Source organism: Cryptotermes secundus, unplaced genomic scaffold (genome assembly GCF_002891405.2).
Source record: "Cryptotermes secundus unplaced genomic scaffold, Csec_1.0 scaffold428, whole genome shotgun sequence".
Taxonomy (NCBI): domain Eukaryota; kingdom Metazoa; phylum Arthropoda; class Insecta; order Blattodea; family Kalotermitidae; genus Cryptotermes; species Cryptotermes secundus.
In genome coordinates, this window is record NW_019720711.1 from 2,771,640 (window position 1) to 2,797,483 (window position 25,844).

The following is a 25,844-nucleotide window of genomic DNA, read 5'->3' on the forward strand; positions in this document are numbered from 1 at the left end:
GAACATGTCACCACAGCTAAATAAGTATAAGTTTAGCTCCTATAAACACACAAACAAGGCAAAAAATGGATTGAGAAAAACTTTCGAAGTCTAAGATGAACAGAAAGTGAACTTTTCATAAGATATATATACATGTATATAAGAACAACTATTTTGTAACATAAGCCTGTATGTAGGCGTTGTCTCTAAGTGGATATGGAATTACAATAAAATAATAATAGAATTTTAATATTTAAAGAATTGTAATTAAATATTTGCGAATTTGAAAGAAATTTTAATATTTTAAGATGTTTGTTAACAAATAAATTACAGTTGTATCAGGAAATTAAGCATTTTAATTAATTAGGGATACTAATAATATCGAGGGTCACGCGATGACCAAGTTGGTTGAGGCACTATGCTACAAGCCCGGAAGGTCGAGAGTTCGATTCCCAATGAGGTCATTGATCTTCTTTTTAATTTACGTAATTCATCCAGCTGTAAAATGGCCCTGGGGTCGATTCAACTTTTAATAGAAATGAGTACCAGGAAAATTCCTGGGGGGTAAAGGGCGGCGGAATCGTAAGGCTGACAACCTTACCGCCATCTGTGAGCCGATTGTCTAGGAGATATGGGAACCTCGACGTCTCAGTACCCTATGGGCCTCCGCGGCCTGTTACAGGGGTAGCTTTACCTTTTGCCTGTTAACAATATTGATTCTGAAAGTGAAATATTCAGGAAGGGAAATATCGGGAGGCTGTTAGCACACTGTAATTGAAATTATGCACTGTAATATCTATTGTTGGAACAATCTGACAGTGAGCCTTACTGAAAGCTTGTAACATAAAGTGCGGCAAGAAATCTACAAAAATGAAAAACATGCTGTACAAATGGTTTTTATAAAACAAATTGTGTATGAAATTACGTCTTTAAAATTAAGCTAAGAATACATTCATAATTACTTAACATTTACACCAGAGTATTATAGCATGTAGACCCGTTGCTAAGTAATAACTTTGCAAACAACATCCGTTGTTAGGCAACAGTTTTCTAACGTGCACCAATGGATTAACTGGGAAGCGGTGTTATCTATGGGATACCTTCGAGAGCTGCGTGACGCAGCAATAGAAGAATTGTCAGGAGATGTGTTTTCTGTGAGGTCCGTGCCTACGTGTTTTAAGCAGGACAGTTCTAGAATTTAGTTAATTGTGGGACAGTCGCCAGACAGTAAGAACATGAACACGGAAGTTGAGCGATCTAGGGCGTTGAAAACCGTTACCAGGCGACAGCAGGTGAAGACATAGCAGACTGAAAAGACTTAGTGTGTGCTGTAGTGAATTGCAGAGCGTGTGAATTAGCGATAGCGCTATAGTTACTTGTAGTTACGTTCTATAAGAATCCAGTAAATCCACTTAACCAATGAAAACCCCGTCTATTGTCCCTCTATACAACTAGCAGGTTCCAGTGATCAAGCCACAATTTTATATGTGAATACAATATTGCAATATTAAGATTTTCAATAGAGTTCTAATATCTTTATTGAAGACACTGCTCGGAATCTAACTCAGGATCTTCAAGATAGATCGTCTCTTCCATACTGTCAGCATTAGCTTTATCACGGTAGTAATACTGGTGTAGAGTACGAATTACGATTCTCTTTAATGCGTAATTTTCTCAAGTTATTTGCACAGATCTAGTCTTAAGATTCAGTGATTAATTCTCTTTGACTACTTTTTTTTTTTTGGCGCTACAGCCCCAATTTGGACCTTGGCCTACTTCCATGAAACTCTCCGTTTCACTTCGGTTTTTCTAGATCTTACACATATGGTAGGACTCCTTGGGCGGGTGATCAGCTCGTCGCAAGGCCTCTACCTGTACACAAACATAGGAAAACGCACGCACACCCACATACACAAACACTAAACATAATATCCTGAGTGGGATTCGAACCCACGATCCCGGCTTCCGAGCGAGCGAAGACAGTGCATGCCTTAGACCGCTCCACTACCGTGACTGGCCCCTCAGACTAATACGCTAAGTATTTTCACAACAGGAGAAAGCCTTCCTTACTCGAAGAGCATGAAATTCACGCATAATGAGGAGGTCCATATGCATGCCAACATCATCATGAATACTATATTTATTATATATCATATTCAAATTAAACAGGATTAATAATAAGTAATGATTTAGTGTCATTTTATAAAAACATAGAGCTCTCCAACACTGGAGTGGAGTTGCAGAGGTAGGAACTAGGCTCACTCAGTTGTTCGCTGAGTCGAGAGAGATGGGTATCGCGCCTGTCTCTGTGCTTTCCTCCAAGATATAGACGTTGGCTCACACCAGGCGTGCAGTAGTCGACCTAACTAATTCTGAATTCCATTTGCAACTTCTCCCAACTTAAGGTTTGTTCTCCATTCATTAAATTTTCATTTAAATTTAATAGGGATCGTGTGTATATACCCTTCTTACCCTTGTAAATTTAATCCCTATGAAATTACGAAAATAGCATAAACAGAATTCCTCGCGTACATTTTACTATCATTTCTCGTCTTCCTTTTCTTTGCCCCCTATTCTTCAGGAGTCTCTTTTCTATGTTTCCATCTAGCAGCGCGGCCCAGACCTGTCTCTGCGCATTAAGGCTGCGTGGTGTTGTTTCTCCTCTTCAGCTGACGTTAATATCAGATATGTGTATCGAAGCAAGTTGAACAGAGGTGTAATGCTTTTGTCTGTCGTTACAGTGCAACATCTTTTGAAAACTAGGACTGGCCGGGAAGGTGAGGCAGTTATACTAGTGTAGACATTTAAATAATCCATTATTTGACTACAGATTGCCACATTTTTGACTATTTCCCTTATAGCGCAAGCATATAATCATACCCACTTATTTATCCTAAACAATAAAGTATACCAATTAATACTGTGACATGACGCCTGAAAGCAGGAATAGTCAATTCATAGACAACGACTCGCCACGAAGTTAAAATACATGTTCCCGCGGAGAGGAACAGACACGGAATAATCCGTTGCTAGACAACGGTTCAGTAAGCACATTCCTGTGGCAAAGAATGAACGAAGTAACGGACGAACTGTTGGAGATTGTCATTTATATTCGGCTCGCCTCGAAGTTACAAAAGGAGGGTTAAGTTCAGTTCAGTTCAAGACAGTTGAAACATTTGACATTCGTGAGAGAGCTCAGTGTTCAGCTCTGGAGAGTTAACCAGCGGACAACGGAAGCTGAGGAAATGATCTCGTAAACCAGAACCAAATGAGTCACAACAGAAGAGAATACACTCGTAGAGCAGCACAAAGGAGCGTATCTTAAGCAGTCATTGATTATGAGCCGTTATAACTGATAGTAAGTGTAAAGAAGTGCCAATAAATCCAATCATCCAATCCAGAAACTCTTATTATTAGTCACGGAACACTGGACATGTGACAGTACGAATACATTGTCTTGAAACCTGGTATGTACCTCATACTAACCTACTCAATTTGCTACTTATTATTTTCTTATGACGAATAACAACCAACATGGCGGCAGTGCGAATGTCTGTGACGAAACTGGCACCTGCTCCGCCAAATAGAGAGTCCATACATGTTATCTCAAAATGTGAACCCTGAAATTTGAGCAGCTTTGTCCATGTAGCGTATTTGTTCTGCACAATTCGACAATTCAACTATGGACCGAACGTGATGGTTGAGAGGACAACAGTCGGCAGGACATTGGTTCAAATGTAGACTCGGAGAACTGCTGACATCACTGAGGGCTTTCATGATTTTCTTCGTACTCTACAGCCAAATACAGAAGTAGTCCCTTGAACTAGGCCCAAACCACCGCATTTCATGTCCCTTTAAATTTTAATATCGTTAAAGAAACCATAAATAAATTTACAGCATAGTATCAAAGCGAGAGCTATGGTTAACTTTCAGTTTGCTGAAGGTTATTAGTGGAGCACGCTAGATACACGTGTGAAGTTTCATAGGAAGGTAAAGAGTCAACACACCCAAAATGCACTTTTTGAAACGGGTTCCTTTTGTCAAAAATTAGAAAAGGGGCGACAGTATGTATCTTTAATTTACACATAGACAAATCAACGCAATACAAATGTTGAAACAACAAAAAAAAAAAATCAAACCCAGTGGCTTGAGTCCGCAAGCGACCGCCGCTTGTAGGCTAAGTAAGTGTCAAATTGGCGGATTGAGGGCTTCACGTGGTCACCGCAACGGACACCCACGGCCGTTAATCTCGGGTTTCTAGACCGAAGCAGCATTCTCCTTGAATTAGCTCCTCAATTATCCTCACGAGGCTGAGTGGACTCCGTTCCAGACCCACCACTTCTCAGAAAAATCTGGTAGCGCCGGTAACCGAACCCGGAAACTCTGGTTATGTAGCCTGGAACTCTGACCACTAGACCACATAGGAAGTCCAATATAAATGTTCACTAGTGTTAATTGCGCGCAGAAGTCGATTTGTAAATTGCGCATTAATTAGTTAATGGCGCCCGGTGGTGTTTCAAAGTACACTGAGGAATTTGATGGATGTTGTAGTGATTTTATCTGTAACTTCTTGCCATGTAAGCTTATGTCTTCGTCGGCCCACCACATTTGCAGCCTCCTCACCACATGACGTAACACGAAGAACGTACCAGTACTTCTTTACAGATAATTAGTACTCGTATAAAAAGGAAGCTCCATAATTTGTACTTCATGCAAAATTTTATTACAGTTATCAAATCAAGGAGTATGAGTTGAGCTCAATATGTAACAGCTGTATAGGTAAAGAACGCATTTAACACTTTACTCGGAAGTTCTGAAGGAAAGAGATCGCTTGAAGAATGTACGTGTAGAAGGAACTATAATATTAAAAAGGAGCTTAAGGAAATGAGGTGTGACGGTTTGACATGGATTTCAGTGGCTACGGTTAGGGTTCAATTGTGAACTCTTGTGAACACGATGATAAAACTTTAGGTCACGTAAAACATAACGACTTGCCTTATCACTTGAGCGGCTGTTGTTCTGTTGTTCTGTGGAACTTAGTGAAAGAGAACAGATAAGTTTGGGGGCCGCACTAATTCCGGAGTTAATGTGTCATGCTGCACACCCCCTTGCCTGTTTCCGTGTGCACAGGTGTGCTTGTGCGTTCATGCTTGTGAGGGTGTGCCTGCCTGTATTCGCGCTTGTGTGTGTAAAGCTAAGATACTAATTCAAAATGAACTGAGTCTCAGCCCCTCGCACCGTGCAACGTTTACATCTTATCATTAAACAGAAGAGTTTCATACAACATAAGCAGATAATAAGGCTTTTCTATTCAGTTTTCAACACATAATTTTTTAACTAGTAGATTAATTTAATAGTCATTCTGTGAACCTGTATTCTGAGGATAACATTTTCGAATCTCGGGCATGCGACAAGTGATATTCTTCAGTGGTTCCATGAATATGTTGTAGTAGTACATACTTTGAAGTAGTCCATAATATCTTTCTCCAAATTTCTTTGAAATTCCTCTTTCACAACCACCCTCCCTAAGGGCGACGTATAAACTGCCAGTTTGATAATAAGTCGTTAAGTAATCTAACAGACGTTAATATAACATGAAGTTTAGAAGAAGCATCTTAACAAAAATAATGATTAATCCCTTCGGACAGAGTCATTCTTGGAAAAGATTGACAGTCATTCGCCTACCCAACATTTTCTTCTTTTACGAAATTCTACACTTCTTTGGGATGTTCACGACTTAACTCTGCCCCCGGGGGCCGCGCCATAGCTCAAGCGGTTAGTCGCTGGCTTCCCATCGCGGCGGCCCGGGTTCGATCCAGGGTCTGGTCAAGTGGGATTTGTGGTGGACAAAATGGCGCTGGGGCAGGTTTTCTCCGAGTACTTTGGTGTCCCCTGCCAATCTTCATTCCACCAATTGCTCCACAATCACCATCACCTGTCATCTGGGGCTGGTACAATAGGCCAGAAGTGGCCGCAGTACAAGGGACTTAGTCCCACCCCACTAGCAATAAAAAAAATAACTCTGCCCCAAACAAGATGAAAATATTTCACACACACATCCTGTTTAAGATCTATTTTAATACTCTCTTCCAACTTACATATAGATTTCTTATGTAACCCCTTTCATTCATGTTTTTATACTATAAGTGTAATAATTCCTGGAGCCGTGTCTTTGCTGCTAGTCTTTTCAGGGTAATCTGGGACCCAGTTACAAGTTGCAAGCGTACTCGGGAAGGAGTACAGAAGAGTTCCCACAGATGGCAAATGACACACAGGTCGCAGCTTGGCCGGTTAATCTGAATATTTTCAAAGACCAACTGTCGCCTGAGCCCTAGACACACCTGGATCGTCATGTATGGGCATTCCATCAGTTGCTCTTAGCGAAGAAGAATTAAGTAAAGACGAAAGTTCTCTATTTCAGTTAAAGGAATTATTTGACTTCCGAAGGCAGCCACGATTCCGAAAGCTACTCTACTCATGACTTCTCCCTCCAAGCACCAGATGGCAGGATCGAGAGAAAGCAAATGAATCATCCTGATCTCGCTTTGGGAAAGAAGCAGACAAAAAGGAACTTTACACTTTGATGAATCCAGTCTGTCCAGTACTGGCAGTTATGATGAAGGCTGGTTTTGTGAAACGTGTCAAAAGAACTACGTTGGAGGTATTCAGCGTATATGTCGGCTCTGGGTAGGCTCAAACTCCGCTGGTGTTAAAAAGAGCGGTGAACATTTCTTCTGCAACACGGTATGCTAAACGCTTTCTGCTCGCTCGCTTCGAAATAATAACCCACTAATCGAGTAGGCTTAGCTTATTGAATTTTATATTTTATACTGAAGCACGCATAAGCTTTTAATATGCAGTTCGTGATATTGAATTCGAGATTTTCAAAATTAATACAAAATAACTTCATTTCATCTATGAAATAGTCTGAAATTACTTGTGTTAAAGTGCTTTTCAAGATTACAATGTCAGCAGTGAGAGAAATAATAGTTATTTTATAGTTATTTTTAATGACGACACATGCTACTGGTTCAGTCATATACACCCAGCGTTCCATTCCTGAAGATGGTTACCAATAATTGGACCATGTCCTATTAAACATGAAACTACGATCTAAGCCTTTATGTACAGAGTTCGAAAGCGGCCTCCGTAGTCTAGGGGTAACGTTTCCACCTCATGACTCAAGGTACGCGGGTTCAAACCCGGCGGAGATCCTGGAATTTTTAAGGGCGGAAAAATTCAGGGAACTGGTGCTCCGGGAGGGACTTTAAGCCGTGTGTCCCGTGTTGTAAGTTTACGGCATGTAAAAGAACCTCATGTCTTTAGGAGACCTCTGAGCTAAATTATATGCCCTTTCCCGCCCAAGTAGTCTCCAATGACTCTGGTGGCTGGGGGAAGCATCAAGGTACCGGGGGCCGACCTCGTTGGCTCTACGGGGGCTGATGGCACGCACCGTTACCGGTAGGGTATGGCGACAGTAGAAATTAAAGGGGGACGCACAATGGACCAATAACTGGTCTAAGTGCATGGGGAAACCCACCTCGTCTCATAATACATACATACGTAAAAATACAGAGTTCGAAACAGAATTATTTTGTACAAATAGTTCTCTCTTAGACATAAAAGAATATCCCATAATTTGCCTTTGTGATATTTTTTTATTACTTCATGTAGTGATCAAATCTTTGAGAACAGTGGTCCAACAAAAGTTCTTTTGTCACACAATTTAGCTGAATTCTATTTATTCAGTTTAGCTGCTGTGTATTCATAGTTTAACGTCTCTCTCTCTCTGTCTCTCACTGAAGCCAGAGCAAATTGCTCAAGCAGAGAAGCTTCTGAATTGGACTGCGGACACATCCGGGTTCGAATCTCGGCCGAGGCACTGACCATCCCGACTGATTTATTCGCTACTTCCAGTCCAGTGCCAGGGTAGTACCTAAATTAGGCCACGACCTCTTCCTTTTATATCTTTCTAAACTAATTATTCACTAATAATCCTACAATTCGACGCCATATATTCTCAGCTACTGACAGCGTTGTTAAAGCAATCATAAACACATGAATACAATTTAATTCAAGCTCTACCCCAGTAAGTGCCTGGTGATGCTGAGCAAGGACAACACTTACATATCAAATCGATAATTTGTATGGGTACCTTTATGCTGATTAAACGAAGAACAGCGAGATGAAAGGACTGTGTAGCAGACAGGGAAAAATGATAGACATTTTCAAAACATTTGTTTAAAATCCGTTGATGGACCAACTGGGAGACTTAGGGCGTGGGAGAAACGTTTTCAGGACTCTAAAGTGTACCGAAGGGTATGAACTAGGTAAAGTGGTGGAAGGTATGGGCCAATGGCCGGTTTGTGTAAGCACAATGATAAAATTTCAGGTTCCGTGAAGCTGGAAATGTCTTGACAGCTGATTAAATATAAAGGTTTCAAACTAAACTCAGTCAAATCAATAAAGTGGTTGCACCAATAATATGTAGCGTGGAAACGACATGTTACGCGTGGGATACGTAGCTTAGGAATAGTAACGCTTGTGGACTCAGTTTATTTGGTGTTCACGAGAATTGGGGAAATAGCATTCCCTGAAGCCTCTCAGCAATTAGATTCTTCTCTGAAACCATATATATTATACTGTAGAATGTAGACCCGTTGCTAAGTAACGGATCTGTAAACAACGGCCTTTGCTAGATAATGGCTGTAAAAAGCTATAGTGGTTGCTGTTCTCTACGCTGTCCGAGCGATAGCCACGTGACGCATCAATAGAAGAACTGTTGGTAGATATGTTTTCTGTGTATTCCTTGCAGATGCTTTATAACTAGAAACAACTGTGTTTACAAGAAAGTTTAGAGGCGGCAATTAGAAGAGCATAGTTAGTAGTGAGACCATCACTGGCCAGTAAAGACATGAACACGGAAGCTGAAAAAGCTAGGGCCTTGAAGCCGTTACCAGGCGACAACCGGTGAAGATAAGCAGACTGAGAAGGCTTCGTACGTGCTGCAGTGAAGTGCAGATTGCATGAATTAACGTTAGCGCTATAGTTACTTGTAATTACCTTCTGTGAGTGGTCAATAAATCCAATTACAAATCCAAACTCCTTCTATAATCACTCATACACGTGAAAGCACATTACCATGGTAATACCGTATATTAACAGACAAATAGTTCCCTTGAAGAAAATCACCATGAAAAAACTAAAGCTTACATAAAAATACGGGAGCAGTGGCAGAGTAGTTGGTTGAGGCGCTATGCTACAATCCGGAAGGTCGCGGGATCGAATCCCGTTAAGGTCATTTGATTTTTTCAATTTACCTAATCCTTCCAGCCCCACTATGGCCCTAGGGTCGACTCAGCCTCTAACATAAATGAGTACCAGGAATATTCCTGGGGATGAAGGTCGGCCGGAGCGTAAGGCTGGCAAACTTAACGTCATTTGTGAGCCGATTGTCTAGAAAATGTGGGAGCCGCAACATCTCACAACCCCATGGACCTCCACTGCCAGTTAAGGGGATACCGTTACTTTACAGTTTTACTTATTACTTTTTACATAAAATTACAAGAAATTCTGGGAAGAATTAATCTTCTACTTCCTTTCACATGACACGGCCCCCATAAAAACTATGTGTCCAACAATCTTCTCTTGTTTGCTTATATATATTTGTTGCGGTAGTTACATTTTTACAGAACCGTTGCCTAGCAACGATTGGGAATGCACATACAGACACACATACTGAAGGGGGAGAGATTTATGAAACACGACATTGAAATGTGCTATACATACGAAGTTTCATAAAGTTTGGTTCAGGCATTCCAAAATTATTGCAGGGCGATACACAGATATACAGAAAGAGTGGTTATCTTATAAGCCTACTGTTTTAATTAAAAAAATGAAAACAGACTAAAGAATTAAGGACGTAAATATATGGAAGCCGCTAAAATATTTTGCAGTGGTAACCTATCTGATGTTTCTTGTTTGATCTAATTTCCCGAATAAAAAGTGAGAATATTTACTCGATAAATAAAAGGCAATTGCTGTGGGCATTTAAATGCAATAAAATGCATCTTACTTGAAAGAGTATCACGCAGCCTTAATGAAGATGTCTTAATGTCTACCTGGTGGAGGGAAGAAAGAGTGAACTCAGACAACAGAGAAGAGGAAGACTCTGAGAAAGGGGTGGGATGGCGTACCCTTAACGTCTCCAAAACCTACCCTGGAATGTCCCATCATCAAAATGCTGAGGAGAAGATTCTGAGATGAATTGAGGGTAAGAAGAAAGGAGATGAGGGAGTTAGGGCAGGGCAGAAATGGAATTAAGGAAAACGGTGCCGCGTATCCAATTATAACTTGGAAACGAATTTCTCATTTCGAGACAATTAAGCGGCATATTATAGTCACTGAAGCGGTGAAGTAGGCCTATAGCAATACAGAACAGCAAGCTCATGGAGTTGCTGGGACAGGGGGAGGGGCTTCAGCATAGTCTCCACAAATTATACTTTGGGGAACATTAATTTCCATGATGCTAGCGTTGCAGTGTTGTTGCTTCACCAGAATCGACCAGATAATGACGCGACGTAAGGTCTGCAAGCGGGTCCGTCCATCTTTCTCTCCAACTTACTTCATTAACAGGAAGTAAAAACATACAGAGCTGGCTCATGAGATATTAGGACGGGTTCATTTTATCTATTTAATTAAACTTTAGTTAGAAGACTGCACTTCGGTAGTCTGTCCGATTAGTCTAGTCTGTTGTAGACAACCGTGTTGTGGGCAGTTGAAGTGAGGGCTGACAGCTTGACATTTCGGACGCTTCGTCAACGACTGAATAAATTCGTTCTTCGGTTCCACCTCTCAAAAAGAATTGAAGTCGCGGGATCGATTCTCAGAATTGATAATCCCGTGCTATAAACTCCGTAGTAACGGCAAGAAGGGGTAAAATTATCCCTCTGTTTAATTAAATAAACCGTATTGGGCGTGGAGTTATTGCACTAACAGTTTGATCTCAGAACTAGATTAAGGGCAGTGATTAGTTTCACACTCCGGCCGCTTTACTCCCGGGAAATATGATCCCGTTACGCATTAGTTAGGAGACTGTAACGGTCCGAGAGCCGGTTCTGGATTTTGTGGAAAAGATAAAAATCTTACCCCTACCGGGACTTGAAATCCTGCCCCTCGGCCTTAAAGCCTTGTTATTATTAAAATATTATTGTTATTGTCACGTGTATGGGGGTAGGCGTGACGAAAATAACCGCTTCTGGATGGGATGATTGGATTTATTGGCACTTCGTTTACAATCCCTCTCTTAATTACAATTTATACAGTTATACTGCTGATTTACACACCCTCAAGTTCACCGTTGCACACGCACTAGAATTCTCAGTTTCCTCTAGTCGTCTCCTAGCAACGGCTCTCAACATACAAACTATCACTTCAGATCACTAAGGATTCTTCTTGCCATTTCTTCATCAATGGAACCTCAGATACAGGATGTCCTTATATAGACTCCGCACGGACCACAGAAAGTACGGCAGCTAATACTGATGAAGCCTGTTTACTGCTCGGTTGCAGGCAATAGACTTGCTATTGTTGTGTGCTAGTGCGTTGCGGGGATGTGATTACAGACCCGTTGCCTAGCAATAGACTTCAGCTTGTTCGTTACTATTCCGGCTTTTTAGGCAGTTTTTACCTAGCCGTTGCCTAGAAACGGCCCATATATCACATTATTATTATTACTGTTGTTTTCCTTGTTGGAAAGCACTCAGATGAATTGAACTACCTATATTACTATAAATATGAAAATTGTTACCCTGCCAGATGTGTATCAGCTTCTATGTTGTTTGCAAGGATGTTGACGTCTCTTGAGACGAAACTCTTACCATTGATCATATTTCCACGTGTTAAGTGTCTAGACAAGGTGTTTGGATTGGTAATAGGATACATTGGACTCCTTAAGATTGTAACTACACGTAATTATAGAGCTCTCGCCAACTCAAAGTCTTTACAGTTGACTACAGGGCACATTAAGTCTTCTCAGGGCCGCGCCATAGCTCAAGCGGTTAGTCGCTGGCTTCCCACAGCGGCGGCCCGGGTTCGATCCCGGGGTCTAGTCAAGTGGGATTTGTGGTGGACAAAGTGGCGCTGGGGTAGGTCTTCTCCGAGTACTTCGGTTTCCCCTGCCAATCTTCATTCCATCAAATTCTCCATTATCATAATCAGGTACAATAGGTCAATCAGTGGCAGCCGTGCCCAGTGGTCCCAACTGGACTCCACCCCCCACTATACGAATTAAAAAAAAAATTTCTCAGTCTGCTGTGTCTTCACCCGTTGTCTCCTGGTGCCACTCCCAACGCCGTGCCTCCCGCAGCTTCGAATTCCACGACTCAAGTCCTTGCTGGATGTCGTCTATCTCACTACTAATGAGGTATTGCCTGGTTATAGTTTTCCAACAAACGCTGAGCCTCACATCGTTACGGCTCATGAATTGCTATTTCTAACTGCTGTCTCAAGACTCCTGACTCTCGTGAGTGTACTTCACAAATCACTTCCTCACAAAGAGTAGTGCTCTTAACTCCGCTGCTTTGTAACCTCTTCCAACTTTGGACGTTTCTCTGCTCCCGGGCTCAGGTCATCGCAAGCAACCATCCTGGTGTGAAAGCGAGGAGTGGCATGTTCCATTGCTGCGTGTAAGCGCGGCTGACGTCAAATGAAACGTATTGAGGCATTTCCTAGCAACGGGCGTATTTACACAGCCGTTCCCACGCATCGGCCCTCTCTGATGATTTCACAAATCCGGCTCTCAGCAGACGTGTGACAATATTTCATAATGAAACTTTCATCATATTAAAATACTAATTGAATGTAACATATATTTATGTATATAGTATGTATATAATGGTATAAATAATGTAAATGTATATAATAGTACATATTTTACTTTTTCTCATTTTAAAGATAAGTCTGATATTTAACGGCATTATTATTACTACTACTACTACTACTACTACTACTACTACTACTACTACTACTACTACTACTACTACTACTACTACTACTACTACTACTACTAAGTAAACTGCCTTATTTTGTGTTTTGTTTCCAAGTGTTTTGTTGTTTCTTTCTTCTTACACGTGCTGACTTTGTGATTGACCTCTGGGATATTAAGTTTTCACGTAAATAAATGAGCATACGCTTGAACTGAATTACAAATACTGAAATTCTAGAAAGTTCTGATAGAACTGCATACATCTATATTTGCCATAGTTAGAGCTAACATACTAGTAGGGGGCATGCGGTTAGCGTAATTGATTGAGACTCTACGCTACAAGCCGGAAGGTCGCGGGTTCGATTCCCGATGAAGTCATTGTGTTTTCTAACCTTACTATGGACATGGGGTCGACTCAGCCTCTAACAGAAATGAGTACTAGGCACCTTCCTGGGGATAAAAGGCGGCCGGAGCGTAAGGCTTACAATCTCATCATCATCTGCAAGAAAGTTTTCTAGGAAATGTGAGAGTCTCGACGTCTCAGAACTCTACGTGCCTTCATGGCCTATTACGGGGATAGGTTTTTAGATATTTTATAAAATTATTTTATTCTTACCACGTTAAAAATAATTCAATTGACAAAGATTGCCTTGATAGAGCTGAGTAAAGAGCAAAAAATCATTCATACTTTTCAATTTTTAATTACTGATATGTACAGTATATATATATATATATATACATATATATACAGTACATAACATGTATGGAATATTTTCTCAAAACACGGCACTACTGAACGGTCAATTTCTGTAATTTGATTACTGGTTCAAGCCATTCTTTGCTAGGCATAATTGGATTTGTTCTTGTTGTGCATGTGAGTCGTTGTTTTCTAATATACCACAGGCAGCAATATTAGTGTTCATTTTAATTATCCCAGTCCTATCGCAAACACGACTTCTATGTAAAATTGCCTGTTAAAAATGAAATAGTATATAGAAAGCACACAACATGAAAAGAAAAACTGCGAATGGACCAATCATGTGTTGGCTCTCAACACGCTTAGCCAGGCCCCTAGACCACAATCATTCCCTCCCACAGAAAAGAAACGAACACAAAAACGCATCCAACCCGACCTCCCTCCTCACGTTTTGTCTTCCATTTTAGATTCTATAGCCCATAATTCTTATTCTTGGGACGTCGTTTTTATTGGCTGCTGGGGCACCACTGGCTGGTCATCCTTCTCCAACCCTCCCCCCTCCACAATGTTTCTTTCTCATTCGATCAATATTTTTGTTCTCGATACCAACCCTACACACAGAAAGTATTGTTACTGGTATTCCTGTCCCAGGGACCCAGATATTACCACACTGATAGCTCATCGGTAAGCGTCCTTTCGGGAGCTGGTCGAAACATTCTTCTGCCTACAGAGCTCTCGTTAACAGAAGTCAGTCTCCTGAACGTCCCTTAACCAGTTAAGTCGGAATTAAGATTACAGGTTCTTGACGATTGTATGAAACGTTCGAATCTCTTATTTTAATCCAAGGTCTGATAATAGTTCTATAGAAGGGCCCAGCAGAGAAGGTTTTTTTACAGCTTTTCTGGTTTATTTTACAGCTCTGTCAGCATCTCACGCTGAGCCAGCACGGGTCCAATTGTTCGATGATTCTTCTCTAGCTATTCCTGTTTCTCCAATTTCGAGCATGGGGCATCCGTGAAACTCTACGTTTCACTTCAGTTTCTTAATCTAATACAGTCGGCAGGACTCTTTGGACGGGGGATCAGCCGGTCGCAAGGCCGCTACCTAGCACAAACACAGACATCCACGTCTTTGTTGGACTCGAACCCATGATCCCAGTGTTCGAGCGGGGAAGATATTTCATGCCTTAGACGGACCGGCTATTAGGTTCGGCTGGTTGGATAATTAGTGATAATAAATTGGAAATAATTTTGATGGAAATTATAGTGACGTAATCGAGTTACTATCTCGGCATTTACCTGGAAAGACTGGGGACAACCAGGAAAAAAGTAAGAATAGCCGGTATCCCCTCCGAGATTCAAACCGAACACATCCAGAATATATGTCCAGAGCATCATCGATGTAGGTACCAACCTACCCGATGTCTCTGTGCATATCCTCTTCACGCAGAGACTGGAATAGAACCAATTTCCTAAGGGCAACAATTTGATCAGACTCTGATGATAATGGAATAAAATTCTAAGTGGGAGTAGAAAATCTACTAAAGCTTAAAGATTTGTTTTTTATTTATAGTTCAGAGGGTTATTAACTTATTTAATGGAAAAGACCTGAAATTCTGATTCAGGACCCTGGTCCCTTATTCAGTTTCGTAACCTTTTTTTCACGCCGGTCACGGTAGCCGAGCGGTCTAAGGCATGTACTGTTTTCGCTCGCTTGGAAACCGGGATCGTGGGTTCGGATCTGTTTCCTGTGAGGTACGAACTGAATTCTTATATATTATTCTTATACATTGCCGGTCACAGTAGCCGGGCGGTCTAAGGCATGTACTGTCTTCGCTCGCTTGGAAACCGGGATCGTGGATTCGAGTCCCACTCAGGGCATGGATGTTTAGTTTGTGTGTGTGAGTTTTTCTGTGTTTGTGTACAGGTAGAGACCTTGCAACGAGCTGATCACCCGCCCAAGGAGTCCTACCGAATGTGTAAGATCTAGAAAAACCGAAGTGAACGGAGACGTTCATGGAGGTAGGCCTAGGCCCACTGGGGCGGTAGTACCAAGGAAAAAAAAATCTTTTCTCATAGACAGTAGGACTCCTTGGACGAGTACTCAGCCCGTTCAAGGTCGCTACCTAAACACAGGACAGCAGAAACACAGAACAAACGCATAAACACACCAAACATCTATGGCCTGAGTGGGATTCAAACCCAAGATCCCATCGTCCGAGCGAGCAAAGGCTGTTCATTTCTCAGATGGCGCAGCTACCGTGAATGTATAGCTACAGAAACAGATATTTATAATATGAAATAACATGCAATTACAATATTAAAATTTTAATAAGTAAAGAATATTGTCTTTACTAGCAGAGAAACAAGTGTAATTACGGGATGGACAATAAAATAATTGCAATCAGTTTATTTGTTTATTCACAATGAAGATATGCATACACCTAAGGAATATTTCTATAAAAACTTATGCAGCCAACTGACCTTTGAATCCTTCCAATTATAATTATAGTGGAAATTATAAATTACGCGATTTATAAAGTTATCATTATAAATTTTACCTGGAATTTGTTAGTACATATTGTTACATGACGCCTGAAAACCGGAATAATCTATTGCTAGACAACGGCTCAGTAAGACACGGTTCCGTGACAACGGAGAAAAGCAGAATAACAGAGGAACTCTAAGGCAGTGCCCCGAAGTTATAAAAAAAGCTAATTCAATTCATCCGCAAGTTAGATCCGTGTGGAGGCGGGGTCGGATACCTCCACCACGACCCTGCGAGCCGTACTAGGCGAGGAAAAGGGAAGTCTCAAATCTGAGACAGTAAAATATGGTCTCGAGTTGCAGGGGACTCGGACCAGAGAAAGACTGCGCTGGCAAGGATCAGCAGCATATACAAAACACAGACCCGTCCTCTCGTCAGAGAGGGCGCCCCACAGAAAACAAGACCGTAACTGTCATACATAATACTTAGAAATTATTGAAATCGCAAAATAAGAGTAAATAAACAAATAGTATTTAGATAGTTACAAGTAAGGCAATTTTTCAACTTCCTAGTATATATAAACATACACAGGCCCACAATTTTCATGTGCTCTAAAACTGGTTATGATAAATTCGAATGAAATCGATCCAGCATTCGGTTTGACCCTATTGCCTCTGAACACTCTGGTAATTGTAATCAGGATGCTCAATATTGTGTGCGAAATCTGTTAACATTCTTTTGTTATTTTATGTATATTTTTGACGTGTGTATGTACGAGGGAGGAACTAGTCACTTCGTACCCAAAGTTCAAAGACCAGTGCACCTCTGCTATTCTCCAGTTTGTAGAACCACGAAACAAAACCATGGAAACATTTATGCTGTCCAGGCATATATTTTGTACTTTAAACAGAGTAACAATTCTTATTCCTGCTGCTTAAAGTAAAAAATACATCACCTAACGTAATCACGCGTGTTTCACTTTCTGGCTCTGATGTCCCTAGGATTTCCGTTACAACCCCAATCTTAATTCGGTCCTCGTCTTTGTATTTAGCCTTCCTTGGGCATGTTTAATTGGCAGCTATTTGATTTTATTTTAAATACATAGATATTTCTCTTGATATACTGTTCAGCCCGAAATCGCTTCGAAATAATTCAACAAGCTTCGCATTACTGATTCAAAGAATAAGAAATGTATTGCACTAAGGGCTCATTTCCCTTGCCCTGCTTGTGTGGCTTCATTCATTTACCTGTGGCGAAGTTATTGGCCAAGGCCAGTAGACAGTAAGAAATTCTGTGTTCAAAGAGCGCTTTTTAGAGCGGCAGGATGTAACACAGGGCCTGCCTCCCTTTACTGCAGCCTCAGCGCGCTATTCCTCTTGTTTGAGTTGCTCCGGTTTCTCATTCTCTTCGTGTAGACCTCAGTTGGGAGTGGTGCTGTGGCTATTTTATCTTTCCCTCTTATTTTTCTCCCTTTATTTTTTTCTTCTTCAGGGTTCATCTCCCCATTCTGCGCCTCCAATCCCCGCGATGCAACCTGCCTGACTACCACGTCAGCAGAACATGACCAACCACACACATACTAACACACTCACATAAGGCAAAAGTTATGACGGCTCTGGGAGCTGAAGTAAGGGGAGGAAATACTTTCTTTTCGTTTCTCATGTTCCTTCTGGAGCACGTACGCCCTCTTTCTTCTCAATTCCCTATTTCCACCATGGAAGCACCCCGTTTTGATGCTACTATTCATTTGAAACAAGACGCAGAAACTTGAAGTTACATGGCGTCACTTGGTACCGGATACAAGCGTCACGTGGCAGAGCGTTTTGCAGTCTCGTCTGTGTGGATGTGAGTCTGTTTATATACATACATGAGCCTTATTCTCTTGTGGACTTCTCAATTTCAGGTTTATGCAGGCGCAAACACCTTCTGAGACTGATGCGCCACTAACAAACCTTCCCCGTAAACACACAGAGAGAGTAGACTGACACTGAGATTGGTTGAGACACTATACTACAAGTCTGAAGGTCGAGAATTCGATTCCCGATGAGGGCTTTAGATTTTTCAGTTGACCAAATCCTTCCAACCGCACTATGGCCTTGGGTTCGACTCCGTCTCTAACAGAAATGAGTACCAGGGATATTCCTGGGGGGTAAAGGGCGGCCGGCGCATAAGGCTGACAACCTCACAGCCATCTGTGAGCCGATTGTCTAGAAAATGTGGGAGCCTTAACACTTCACACAACCCAACGGGCCTCCACGGCTTGTTATATAAATAGCTTTACCTCTTTTGTGATTGTAAACATCTAATGACGGGAGATTATGTTTTTTCCGTACTTTGAATATATAATCGAATAATACTGTAAATTGTTTGCACATTGTTGGATTTCATACAACGGTTATGTTGAACATTGAGATTGTCGTGCTCTGGCCGGAGTGTCGTGTGCGTTTCTGGCTGTTTCGGAAGAACCTGCTACAACCACTTTCATTTCAATGCTGAAGATAAAGTCAGCAGGTTCCTCCAGCTGGTTGGTAACCACACTACACTGCGCAAGAACTCAGAGGAACACAATCTTAATTTTCTCGACCGCAGAAACCTCAAACCTCGTATTCACTGCTGTCCATTGTCTGAGGTGTCTGTATTTTATGTACACGGCTTTTGAGGTTTGGCTCTGTTCACGTCCTCAAGAACTGAGTTGTTATTTATTTATGGTTATTTAACTGGGCAGTCAACACAGCGGATTGTTTAATCCGGATGGCTTTATGATTAGTGAATAAGGAAGTAAATTGAAGGAAGTCAACATGGCCTAAGTCAGTTACTGGCATGGGAATTATCTGGAGGGTCTAAAGAAACTCACAAAAAGCTTCAGTTAATTTAGAAAGCCGCATGGCCGAAATTTGAACCGGGCACCTCATTAATATTTGGGATGAGTTCTAACCCCTGCACTGGGATATTCGATGAATTTGTAATTATTAAAAACAGATAATGCGTGTTACGTTTTAATGTTTTGACACTGGAGGCAGAAAAGACCTGAACAGTTTACAGTTCTTTTTACAAATATGTGCAGGTTTTTTCACATGGAACGAAAATTAAAAAATTTAAACAAAATTGAATATCATAACACTCATATTTTGGGTATTTAGTCGGGGAAATGACGAGCAGCTACAAATTTGGAGAAGATGAGGCAAGAAATTTTAGAATACTAAGCAAGAGTTAGCCCTATATATATGAAATTTCTTTTTAACATCCAGTGATTTCTATTCCTGACTGAAATAACAGCAGAACGTCATAAAAGTAGACCTAGCGCTGTTCCTATGACAGAACCGTGATATGAAGGCGTACATCCCAAATGCTGTAATACTGGACCGACGTATTTTATATCTAGGCTTATTGTAAACTATGAGAACTTATGCCGTCAACTCATACTTAAGTTACTTTATCCTCAAAGAAAAATCGTGAGCCCTCTGGGTGGGCCTAGCTGTCAGTGTGAGTTCAGGAACGAGAAACTCCATCCGTTAGAGGCAAATTAATTCCGCCTGACTGTGATTTTACAGACACTGAACCAACACGTACATGGAGTCGACCCAAAGGGTACCAAACATGTACTTTTATTGGTTATAAATACTTCCGTCAGATAATGTCTAAGAAAAATTTTCAAGAACACATAGGCTTAATAGGAGAAGTATACAGACTGCATATATAGAGACTAAGTGACGGTTAAAGCTGAAGGAATGAAATGCTACAACAATAGAAACAAATATCGCTGTCCATCAAGTGTGTTCTCTGAATGTTACTGTTTTGTTTTTGTCGCATTGTATAGTCTTGTCGAATTTTATAAACATTTCGCAGACACCTGGAGACAGCAGGTTCCTTCGAAACGTTTGTGACTTTCCATCAGACTGCATGACGCAACACCCCAGTAGTCTTTATACTCACCGCAATGTAAAATGTCAAAAGTCTATAAGGGCGTTCTCTATCATCGACTTTTTAAATATATATGTAAAAAGTGCCGGTCACGGTAGCCGAGCGGTCTAAGGCATGTACTGTCTTCGCTCGCTCGGAAGCCGGGATCGTGGGTCCGAATCTGTTTCCTGTGGGGTACGAACTAAATTCTTATATATTATTCTTATACACTGCCGGTCACAGTAGCCGAGCGGTCTAAGGCATGTACTGTCTTCGCTCGCTCGGAAGCCGGGATCGTGGGTTCGAATCCCACTCAGGGCATGGATGTTTAGTTTGTGTGTGTGCGTTTATCTGTGTTTGTGTACAGGACAGATGCCTTGCGACGAGCTGATCACCCTCCCAAGGAGTCCTACCGAATGTGTAAGATCTAGAAAAACCGAAGTAAATGGAGAAATTCATGGAGGTAGGCCTTGGCCCACTGGGGCTGTAGTGCCAAAGAAAAAAAATATGTAAAAAGTAAATATATCCCTGTGCTTAACTAATTAAGCACTACGCCACGAAGGTGTATGGGGGGGTGGATGTATAGATCAACATTTGTCTTCACCTCTACACTAGTTCATGCCCCGGCCGTTTTATTCCTCCAAGAAAGAGCCCCATGAACCCACTGGAAAGGAGATTGGGTGCACTCGAGATCCGGTCCGGACTCCGACTCCTCTCTCGGCCAGGAGGTAGCCAGTCTCTAAACCGACTACACTATCCCGGCTCCCAACACACACACATATATATACATATATGATGCTGTTAGCATACGGCTGGCAGAATCATTTAGAGTCGCACATAAATGGTATTCATATAAATGACACATAGTTCGGTGAACCATTCTTAATTTTCTGTTTAGAAGAGAATCCCCATGTACATTACATAGGCCTAATGCAGTTAACAAGTGCGATATGAGTAATTGCGCCTCGAAAGCAAAGAATTTAACTTAGAAGAGAGAAATCTGTATAAACAAAGAATGACGCTTGGGTAATAATGTATGTAGATACCTGAAAAAGCGAGCAGTTTCAGTCATTGTTTACCTATACAGACCGGGTGACAGTGATATTAGTGTACAGCGGAATGTATTTCCGCAGTTCTGCGGCACTTCTAAATGCAAACTTCCAAGAAAATGTCAGAAACAAGCACACCCAGATTCAGTACGTTAATAGCCTTACCTTTGTTTCGGTACCGATCCCAGCGTTGGGCTTAGCGAAAGGACAGATGAGAAGATTAGGAAGAACGTAGATGTTTTTTCTAGACGCGATATCAGAATTCATTCATCAGTAATCTGTCAAGACGACAGGTCCACAGTCTCTTCCAAAACAGTTCCTCCACTTGATGCGATCTAGAGCTTTCTCCTTCAAATGACAGTATCCTCTTCTGTCCCCAAGGTCATCCAGCATCTTCTTACGTTTCCTCGTCTTCTGGTCACTTCTATCCGCCCCTCTATCTTTCCTTCAATAACTTCTTTTAGAAGGCAGTTACCGCGTAAGATATCAGAATATTGACTAAAAAATCACTAACGTAAGAAACATATTAGACAGGGACTGGAAATAAAATAGACCAACATGCTAGCAGTAGTAAAACAAAAATTAAAATAACTAGCTTGAAATTTTTTATAGAAGCCTGAAACCCGATTTCTGAAGATTCTCTTTGATCGTAAACCGTAGGATAAGAGAAGACCGGGAGTTTGACATACAGACAGAAGGACAGTATTAATCCTTATAACCGGAACAGGTCATCCATGATGACGGCCCGCGTGCCTTTTCTTATATGTCTCTGAGGCACGAAATTCGTGTTAGAGACACTGCAGTGTTACGGTTCTAAATGTTTTTGAAATGGATACTACCTCCAGGAAAATCCGAGGAAATGCATATATATATAAAGATGTAGAATGAAATGATAAGAAGCCCCCTTCTTGAGAGGAATGGGCGGTTCAGTCGCTGCAGGTTTGGAAGAGCCGCGATTTTGCGAAGATGTCACGTCTTCTGATGGGAGAGAGAAGACAGAACTTTTCCTTGTGTGTTGTGAGAATCTAGCCGACTGGAGATATCATCTCTCGTGGAGATTCTCTCTTGGGGAGATTCTCCTTTCTAAAGGAAATATTTTATTTTCCCCCCGGAACGGGAACGTGTATCGAAATTCTTGATATTGGTTCTCGCCTGTCCTTATTTTCCGTTCTGATTCGAACTGCACTGACATACGTAAACAGCGGCTATGCTGTATTTTCTTCAAAACATTTCCTGATAACATTATAGTATGAATTAATAACGGAGCTATAGATCTTCGGAAGAGGCGGTTCTGAACACACTTCGTCGTTCCAGGGGATACCGAGGTCGTGAGCAGCCCATGTCTCCTATCCTAACTTTCCTTGTTTTATACTTAGCTGCGGTTGAAACAGGTAACATACACAGAACTAAGTGTACTTTTATCTGAATCTCTTTTTATTAAAGGGGCACGCGGTAGCGTAGTTGGTTGAGGTAATATGCTACAAGCCGGAACGTCGCGGGTTCGATTCCCATGAGTTGAATTTTTTTTCAGTTGACCTAATCCTTCCAGCGGCACTATGTCCCTGGGCTCGACTCAACTTCTAACAGAATGAGTACCGGGAATCTTCCTGTGGGGTAAATGGCGGCGGTTGCATAAGTCTGACAACTTCAACGCCATCTGTGAGCCGATTATGTAGATAATTTGAGACCCTCAACTTCTCACAAACCTATATGCCTCCATGAGCTGTTACAATGATAGCTTTACCTACCTTTAGCTTTTGTTCAAATAGAAATAATAAAGGGGATGTTAATTTAGAAGTTTTTAGAACTTATGATATTTTTAAACTCACTGAATCCAAAATGTATGAAAGGTTATGTTGCGTTTTCTGTAAATGGGTGGGGAACATATAAGAGAGAAGTTCTCGGTATCATTGTTTGTTACAGTGCAAGGACCTGTGATGTATTCTTTTACTTCTAATTAAACTTGGCAGCAAAAACTGGGTATTTACAACATGAGAATTGTGAAGACAATGCGCTTGAATTCTCATTATGTATCGTGTGAGAACGGACACTGACCAGTGTATATTACAGTTCATATGGGACAGTAGCCATGCATCAGTCGCACAACGGTTGTTCCACGACACTGTATCAACTCCAAACAATATTAAAATCAAGTAATTTCATTAATGCAAGTCAAAAAGAAAGATAAAAATGTAAGGCAAAGATGGAAACGATAGAAATGAACGTAAGGCAGAAACAATAAACGAAGGAATGGAGAGAAAAGAAGGAAAAGACATGAAAATGGAAGTAAAAGTAATAAAGGAAAGGATGTTAGAAATGTATTGTAAACAATGGAAAATTAGAAGGGAAAAAAGAAACAAGTAAAGAAACGAAAAAAAAACACGCACCTCAGGAGAAACTGGGAACGGCAGCATAATTCCTTCCGTTGAGGAACTACGATTTCCGCTATTCAAGGCCATTAGGTTGTTAATGCAATATATACAAATCTATACACCATCCTCAGATATTGAAACCTTAGTATGAAGTGGATGAGTGGGGGCGGTACATTGTGCCAAGTTCGAATAAGCTTCGGGTTATGAACTATCCTAAAAATATTTTTTCTTTTGGTTTTTCTCAATCTTTTACGCACGTCTTAAAAATTAATGTTTCATCTACCAAGAGCATATCCGGCTGTTTCTTTGCTGTTTCCAAGCAACCTCAAGAATTGACTGATTACGGTTATGTGCTGACAGTACAAGCCTCACATGAGTTGGGAAGAAGAGACTGAATGGGCAGTACAGGAAGACAAAGCTCGTTTACTTGTATGTACTCACTCTGCTTTCGCCACAAACTCGAAGAAATTAGCTGGGAGTGTGGTCCTACTTTCAAACGCCATCTTCCCAGATGCAATTACGAAGCATTACCGCTACGTAAACATGCTCGACCACTCTCAAGGACAATTGTATTTCATTTATACACAAAGTTACAAAGTATTCTGTAGACTTTTCGAAAGTAGACAGACTAAGGATTTTTACGACACGTTGGTTTGAGGTTAAATATTTCCCCAATGATTTTGGTTGTTGCGTGTGTATCATATTTGTCCCTTGCCTTTCTTCTATGGCCATGCTGTTGACAACACAGAACTGACCAGTGTTAAGAGTTACCGTACTTTGTTGTTGCTATGAACCAAACACCTGTTTATTTCGCCAACTGAGAAGTGAGATCTTGCGTGAAAAACTCGGTTGACGTTGAACATAGGAAGATAAAGGAAACTGAAACAGCTTGTCCTTTAGTGTAGTTGTTTGGGACATTGCAGTACTGTTGCGGGCGATGGCTTGTTTGCTTGAACTTTAGATTAGCTCTATATCACAGCAAGTTATTCTGCCATCAAAGGCACGTCGGATATAACCGAACATGTTTTTCAGAAAAAGGCTTCGTGGTTGGTGGGCAAGAGGATAAAGTAGAGAAAGAATTTTGTCCTAACTATTTTATGTAACAAATTAACATAATTCCTTTTGTCTGGATTCATACTTATCGATTACGTTCCCTGCTTTCAGAGACATAAAGTGTTCACTGGTTGGAATGCAAGCTACTATTTGTGTGCCTAAGAACGTCATAGTGACGTGCAAGGAGTGTGGAGCTAGAACTCAGCACATTCTTAATTCTGAAGCGAAAACTTAAATGAGGCTACGACCATGTTCACAGTTTTAAACACCGTCATGGCACATAAAAAGTACAAAAATAAATTATCTCTTAAAAGTATGAATGACAGAACCAAAAGAACCTAAGGAAGAGAAATGAAGGCAGTAAACGAACCTAGCAAGATCTGTGCAAAGATATTGCACGTGCTTTCTCGCATATGTTTCTGCTGCTAGCAGATGTGTTATTAATTTCCTGAAGATAAATTTTTTCTCTTAGTGGGAGGTGGAGTCCAACTGGGTCCACTCGGCACGGCGGCCACTGATTGGCCTATTGTAGCTTTCCCCTGGTGATTACGATGTGGGAGAATTTTGTGGAATGAAGATTGGCAAGGGAAACCGAAGTACTCGGAGAAAACCCGCCCCAGCGCCACTATGTCTACCACAAATCCCACTTCACCAGACCCGGGATCGAACCCCGGCCACCACGGTGGGAGGCCAGCGACTAACCGCTTGAGCTATGGCGCGGATTTCCTGAAGTAAGTTGCCTGGGAGACAGTGGATAGTATCATGTTCCTTCACACAAACATCGTTCACTTCTGGTTCCTACCTCTCCCAGCTGGGACGTGGCACTCACAAACGGGTTCTTTCTTTTGTTATCTCTAAAGATGGCTCGCTTGGTGATAAGATCCGTGCTTGGAGAGCAGCGAGCGCTCAGGTATCCTATACACGCTCACTACGTCTCTGACATTAAAGTACAGAATTAAGAACTGAATTCATAGAGTTGTTCTCAACAAACTACTCCTGATGACTATTACAAAATTAAACAAGTTCTGGGAAGAATTTATCGCCTCTTTCCTTTGATACGGCACGGACTTCACAGAAAACAAAAAAATACTGTGATACACAGAGCAAGGTGCTCTCACGGGCATCCTCTTATTCTCTCAAAATAAGAAAAGTAAGCTAAAAATAAGGAATTTAAGGATCTATGCTGATTTGTGTTACAGATGCTAACACAACTTTTATAAATAACTACATTCATGCCATTTTGTGTGTCAAAGCCTCTGTAATGCAAAATATAACAACAGCAGAGAAACCTTCAATCGTAATGCATTAAAGAGACTGTACCT

At 41.2% G+C, this 25,844-nt stretch overlaps 1 long non-coding RNA gene across 2 annotated transcripts in view; it reads right to left on the reverse strand.

Annotated features, from left to right (window-relative positions):
* LOC111871690 overlaps positions 1-25,844 on the reverse strand; it is a 327,857-nt gene that overhangs the window by 55,948 nt on the left and 246,065 nt on the right. The gene's annotated exons all lie outside the window — the stretch shown is intronic.